Source organism: Triticum dicoccoides, chromosome 7A (assembly GCF_002162155.2).
Source record: "Triticum dicoccoides isolate Atlit2015 ecotype Zavitan chromosome 7A, WEW_v2.0, whole genome shotgun sequence".
Lineage (NCBI taxonomy): Eukaryota > Viridiplantae > Streptophyta > Magnoliopsida > Poales > Poaceae > Triticum > Triticum dicoccoides.
Window position 1 is genome coordinate 547,825,894 of NC_041392.1, and position 7,382 is coordinate 547,833,275.

The window sequence follows — 7,382 nt, forward strand, 5'->3', positions numbered from 1 at the left end:
GGTTACATCTACAACCCAAATGGAAACCAAGCCTTTCGTGGTTCAAAAACGCGGAATCTCGTCTCAATCATCATTTGTCAGGACTTTGTGGGGTAAGTTCTTTGGCTTGGACAGGACATTTAGTTCTTGTTGCTATTCTCGCATCCAGGGGGAGTACGTTCGATGGAATAATTTCTTAGATGTATTACCCTATCCCCAGGGGTTGGGACCCCTTTTGACGGGTCAATGGAATCTTTATGCCAAAAACCCTGATTCGAGTAATCATTTATTTGGTACCTCTCAAGGAGCGGGAACTGCCATTCTAACTCTTCTTGGGGGATTCCATCCACAAACACAAAGTTTGTGGCTGACCGATACGACTCACCATCATTTAGCTATTGCATTTATTTTTCTCATCGCCGGTCACAAGTATCGAACTAACTTCGGAATTGGGCACAGTATTAAAGATCTTTTAGAAGCACATACTCCTCCGAGGGGTCGATTAGGGCGTGGGCATAAGGGCCTTTATGACACAATCAACAATTTGATTCATTTTCAGTTAGGTCTTGCTCTAGCTTCTTTAGGGGTTATTACTTCCTTAGTAGCTCAACATATGTACTCTTTACCTCCTTATGCATTCATAGCACAAGACTTTACTACTCAAGCTGCTTTATATACTCATCACCAATATATTGCAGGGTTCATCATGACAGGGGCTTTTGCTCATGGAGCTATTTTTTTCATTAGGGATTAGAATCCAGAACAGAATGAGGATAATGTATTGGCAAGAATGTTAGACCATAAAGAAGCTATCATATCTCATTTAAGTTGGGCTAGCCTCTTTCTAGGATTCCATACCTTGGGCCTTTATGTTCATAACGACGTCATGCTTGCTTTTGGTACTCCAGAAAAGCAAATCTTGATCGAACCTATATTTGCCCAATGGATAAAATCTGCTCATGGCAAGACGACATATGGGTTCGATATACTCTTATCTTCAACGAATGGCCCCGCTTTCAATGCGGGTCGAAGCCTATGGTTGCCCGGATGGTTGAATGCTGTTAATGAGAATAGTAATTCGCTTTTCTTAACAATAGGACCTGGGGATTTCTTGGTTCATCATGCTATTGCTCTAGGTTTGCATACAACTACATTGATTTTAGTAAAGGGCGCTTTAGATGCACGCGATTCCAAATTAATGCCAGATAAAAAGGATTTTGGATATAGTTTTCCTTGTGACGGCCCAGGGCGCGGCGGTACTTGTGATATTCCTGCTTGGCACGCATTTTATTTGGCAGTTTTCTGGATGTTAAATACCATTGGGTGGGTTACTTTTTATTGGCATTGGAAACATATCACATTATGGCAGGGCAACGTTTCACAATTTAATGAATCCTCCACTTATTTGATGGGATGGTTAAGAGATTACCTATGGTTAAACTCTTCACAACTTATCAATGGATATAATCCTTTTGGGATGAATAGTTTATTGGTATGGGCGTGGATGTTCTTATTTGGACATCTTGTTTGGGCTACTGGATTTATGTTCTTAATTTCCTGGTGGGGGTATTGGCAGGAATTAATTGAGACTTTAGCATGGCTCATGAACGCACACCTTTAGCTAATTTAATTCGCTGGAGAGATAAGCCCGTGGCTCTTTCCATTGTGCAAGCAAGATTGGTTGGATTAGCTCACTTTTCCGTGGGTTATATATTCACTTATGCAGCTTTCTTGATTGCCTCAACATCAGGCAAGTTTGGTTAATTTAGTTTGTTTTTTGTACTGTATCAGCACCTAGTTCATTACTCTTGATAGAGAGGGATGATCTGCCTTTTTAGATTTCTTTTTCTATTTATTTTTCCATCTAGGATTAGAACCGTATACTTGGTAATAATAGCAACGACACATTATGGCAAAAAAAGTTTGATTCAGAGGGAGAAGAAGCGGCAGAAATTAGAATAGAAATATCATTTGATTCGTCAATCTTTAAAAAAAGATAAGCAGCAAAGTTTCTCCCTTGAGTTTGAGTGAAAAAACAAAGATGCGAGAAAAATTGCAATCCCTACCACGTAATAGTGCACCTACATGCCTTCATCGACGTTGTTTTTTGACCGGAAGACCTAGAGCTAACTATCGTCATTTTGGGCTATCCGGACACGTACTTTGAGAAATGGCTTATGAATGTTTGTTACCGGGTGCAACAAGATCCAGTTGGTAAGGATAAAATACCCTTTCGTATTTGTATGGATTTCTGGAATTGATAATCATAGAGGAGCCCTCTTCACCATTCTGTATAAATGGACTATTCTATTTGTATAGATATTGGTAGAGGGGCGTCCCTCTTTTATCCGCTAGTTAGCCCTCTTTAGTTTAAGAGTATAGAGCAGTTTGGTAGCTCATAAGGTTCATAACCTTGGGGTTGCGGGTTCGATTCCCACTACCGCCTCCATACTCCTTCTTTATGATATATGCATGTTATAATATATACATCATGCATTTGTATCTGGATTTTTTGATTTCCTAAAAGAGTTTTGGTCTAACAGTTTTTTCTCGGAAGAAGCAAAAAAATAAAAGAAAGAATAAAATATGAAAGAAAAGCGTCCATTGTCTAATGGGTAGGACGGAGGTCTTCTAAACCTTTGGTATAGGTTCGAATCCTATTGGACGCAATCTTATTTCTATCTATTCTTTAAATAACTATACTAAACTAAAAATAAAGAATTTTTTTGCATGACTCAAATGAAAAAGCTTTCTCAACGATTCCTATTCTACTAACAAGAGTAGACATGCAAAATTTACTTGTTACTGAAGAGAAAACCATTCCAGCTGTTCCTGAATACCTTCCTTCAAAAGGATTTACGCTTGCTCGGTGAATGTCTTGCTAGAAGATATAATTTCTTGGAATTGAGGTTTAGTATATTTTAGATGTTTACATAACTCATCCAGAAATTTATTTACCTGTTCAATTTCTAACGAATAAATATATCCTCTTGTTCCAGTATAAATAGTAGCTATCTGCTCTTCCACTGGGAGAGGATTTGCCTGGGATTGTTTAAGCAATTCCCTTAATCGTCGACCCCTTGCCAATTGATTTTGACTTGTTTTATCGAGAGCAGAGGCGAATTGTGCAAAGGCTTGTAACTCTGCGAATTGCGCTAGTTCCAATTTTGATTTGCCAGCTACTTGTTTCATGGCTTCAATTTGAGCCGCGGATCCTACTCTGGAAACAGAAATACCCACATTTATAGCGGGTCGAATTCCGGCATTGAATAGATCGCAGATAAGAATATTTGTCTATCTGTAATGGAGATTACATTAGTAGGAATATAGGCGGAAACATCTCCAGATTGAGTCTCAACTATTGGTAAAGCGGTCATACTTCCTTCGCCTAAAAGAGAATTTAATTAGCGGCTCTTTCTAAAAGGCGTGAATGCAAATAAAAAAACAACCCCTGGATAAGTCTCACGGCCGGGAGGTCTTCTTAATAGAAGGGACATTTGGCGATAAGCTTGTGCCTGTTTGGAGAGATCATCATAAATTATTAAAGTATGTCGTTCGCGGTACATAAAATACTCAGCCAGGGCTGCTCCCGTATAAGGAGCGAGGTATTGTAATGTAGCAGGTGAATCCGCCATTTCAGCTACTACAATAGTGTATTCCATGGCCCCCTCCTCATGGAAAGTAGTTACTACTTGAGCTACGGAGGATGCTCTATGACCGATAGCTACATAAACACATATTACACCTTGCCCTTTTTGATTGAGAATTGTATCTGTGGCTACTGCTGTTTTGCCAGACTGTCTGTCCCCAATAATTAACTCTCGCTGACCGCGCCCTATAGGGATCATCGAATCGATAGCAATAAGCCCCGTTTGAAGAGGTTCGTATACGGAATGCTTGGAAATTATACTTGGAGCAGGAGATTCAATTAAGCAAGATTCGGAAGCTATAATTTCGCCTTTCCCATCAATAGGTTTAGCCAGAGCATTTACAACACGAACCAAGTAAGCCTCACTCACAGGTATCTGAGCAATTCTTCCTATTGCTTTTACAAAACTTCCCTCTTGTATCATCAACCCATCGCCCATTAATACAATCCCAACATTTTAGGATTCCAAATTCAGAGCAATACCCCTAGTGCCTTCTGCAAATTCGACTAATTCACCTGACATTATTTCACCAAGACCTATAATACGAGCAATCCCATCCCCCACTTGAACTACGTGACCTATATTCTCAATCCCTACTTTCTTATTATATTATTCAATATGTTCGCAGAGAATTTTATGAATTTCGTCAACTCGAAGGGTTGCCATTAGTGTTTCTTGACTCTTTTTCGGAAGCAAGGGGAAAAATAATGCCTAAATTCTAAACGAAAGTAGAAGTTCAAGGCCTAATTAATTTAATTATCTCTTCCATTCCAGGGACCCGAGAATGCCAATATTAGCACGAATCGTACGGAAATGTAACTCGGTATTCAAACAACTATTCAGAGTTCCTAGAGCTCCTTGTACGGCCTAATGGAAAACCCATTGTCGGACCTGATTCATTGCCCTTTTTTTTTCAAAATAGAGGGTATCATTTTTAGACTTTTCCAATTGTTCCAAACTAATAGAAGTAGCATTAATCAAATTTGCTTTTTCTCGTTCTATCTCAGAGTATCCTTTCATTCGATACTCATCCGCTTCTAGTTCGACTTTCTGTAATCAAATCCGAGCTTTTTCGAGTTGCTCAATGGTCCCTCTACGCAATTCTTCTGAATTTCGAATAGTACTCAAGATCCTCTGTTTTCGATTATCTAATAAATCTTTTAATGAAAGTAGATTATTTTGTAAGTTTACAACTTTTATGATCTCTTCCCGAACCAAACATGAATCTTTCGATTTATTTGGCTCTCACGCTCCTTTTTTTTCAATAGCTATTTCCATATCTTTTTTTTAAGTAATGAGCCTATCCTCTATCTTCTTTTTATGTTTATATTTCAATATACCGAAACCTATATAAGACTAGATAAATATTAAGAGGACTCTTCCGCCTAGATAAAAATATATCATGGTCGGCAAAGTTGTTTCTTTATTTTTATTTTCCCTCTAGTTAATAATTTCAATTTCATTAAGAAAAATAACTAAATAAATGGAAAATGAAAATTAATAGAATTCTTTTTTATTTTTTTCTTCAAATCCAAAATTTTTCTCTTTTTTATACATAGGTCATCGATTCAGCATTGGTTAAAAAAGGGCAAGGTGCCCCCTTTTTTTCTAGTAAATAGTTCAAACCATTTTATCGATATGAGTGTTCTATATCAGATAAATTTTACATTAGCTATTTCCCGTTTAAATTGGTACTAATACTAATATAGTTGTAGAAAGAGTACCTCTTTTTGCCTGGACTTCAATCAGTTTAGCTTTAACCGTGTTAATGGTCTCACATTCTTGGTTTATAGAGAATCAAAGTTGATTTACCAATGAGTCGCAAAATGCTATGGTTCTTCCATATGATTTATGAATTTATTCAGAAGTAATTCGTCGAGATCGTGCACCCTTTTCTTATTTATTCGAAAAATACTAAAAAATATTATAAACTGCAGCCGGATAGATCCAATCTATTCTTGAAATAGACAACTCGCACACACTCCCTTTCCAAAAAAATCAAAACACCAATCACTACAGTTAGATTTATTAGATTTGTTGCTAAAATATCGGTATTAAGCCCGAAACTGCCAGCGGATGGCCAGTGAGCTAGAAAAACGAAAGAATGGGTTACATTTTTCATATGCTCTCCTCTTATAGATAGGACGAACAAAGAACAAAGTTTTTCGATCACTTACTTCGCTCGCCCTTTTTTGATCGATTTTTTAATGCAAATAGATTCTCTAGTAATTTCTTTTAGATTAAGTCTTACATCTTGTTTGACCGGTGAAATACTTCCTTTGTTGAAATGTTCTGTTCCCAAAATTCCTAAAATAAAAGGAAAAAACTTTCCACTTTCCTAAGCTAAGGACAGGAAATAAGAAGGTGAGCATATCTTCTAAATTAATAATACTCAACTCAGCCCTTCCTAGAATGGGGTATTATCTATCCCGATAAATAGATAATTCCAGGAGTAATAAATAGGAGTAAATTAAATAAAGTATTGATATAATTGGAATTGCGGAAGCAAATAACAGTTTACTAAAAAAAGAAAAAAGTATCTAATCAAAATCAAAAGTTTTTTTAAGATTAAACAAAAGGGTTCGCAAATAAAAGCACTAGTGCCACAGCTAGTCCATAAATTGTTAAAGCTTCCATAAAAGCTATACTAAGCAATAAAGTACCTCGTATTTTACCTTCTGCTTCTCGCTGTCTCGCAATACCTTCTACAGCTTGTCCTACAGTAGTACCTTGACCAACTCCAGGTCCAATAGAAGGAAGCCCTACGACCAATCCAGCAGCAATAACAGAAGCAACATCAATTAGTGGATTCATGGTGAGTAGTTCCTCGTGTCAAAAAAATTGTTTCTTGGATCTCTTCCCAGGGGCTGTTTGGATTCCTCGGAAACCCCTGCCTACATCACCATTCAATATTTCTTGCCCTACTATAGGCCAAACTACCTGAGCACTGGGTCCAATGTGAGTAGGATCACTTAGCCATGCTTCATAATTGGAAAAACGGGCGCCATGAAAGTACATGCCACTCAACCAAAGAAAGATAATGGAAAGTTGCCCGAAATGAGCACGAAAGACTAGTATGACTATCGAAATCGTGAGCATCAACATGTAGGTTCCAGATCCAAGTGGTAGTATCAGGGCCCTTAGCTAGTGTTCTTGAGAAATGGCCGGGTCTGGCCCATTCCTCAAAAGATGTTTTTACAGGATCCCTATCCACAACAATTTTCACTTCTGGTTCCGGTGAACGAATAATCATTAAGTCCTCTTTCCGGACAAGACATACAAAGAGACCCACCAACTGTCTTTTTAGTGAATCTTCGAAAGATATATATTTTGAAAGATAGATTTTGAAAGATAGATATTGTGATTAGTTCTTTTCTTTACTATCTACCATCCTTCTATTTTTTTTAGTTATTCACTGGAGCAATTATATATTGAAGTCAATCCGAGGCAAGTGTTCGGGTCTATTATGACATAAAGATTAGGTGCCTAACGGACATTGTTTATCTTGAAAAACAAATATTTCTCGACGTAAGAAAAAAAATCTTTTTTATTTTTAATTTAAGAAACTAGTGTATTTTTTTGAGGGCATAAGCTCCTATCTATATCTACTTTCCTTGAGCATAATATAGGTTTTTTTATTTGATTCTAAATTCCAAGATAACTCATTAGAATTATTAATAAGATGGTCCTAATATATTAGCAATATTTAGATTGCCCCCTTTGTTTATTCACTTTATTACTTCTATTCTAGAC

At 37.2% G+C, this 7,382-nt stretch overlaps 1 non-coding gene and 2 pseudogenes across 1 annotated transcript; 2 read left to right on the forward strand and 1 right to left on the reverse strand.

Moving 5' to 3' along the window:
• The first annotated feature begins 506 nt into the window (after nt 1-506).
• Nucleotides 507-1,776, forward strand: LOC119329992 (annotated as a pseudogene).
• Nucleotides 1,777-2,576: 800 nt separating this feature from the next.
• Nucleotides 2,577-2,648, forward strand: TRNAR-UCU. Its single transcript has one exon. It is a non-coding gene; the product is annotated as a tRNA-Arg (tRNA).
• Nucleotides 2,649-2,781: 133 nt separating this feature from the next.
• LOC119329991 lies at nt 2,782-4,530 on the reverse strand (annotated as a pseudogene).
• Between the last annotated feature and the right edge of the window lie 2,852 nt (nt 4,531-7,382).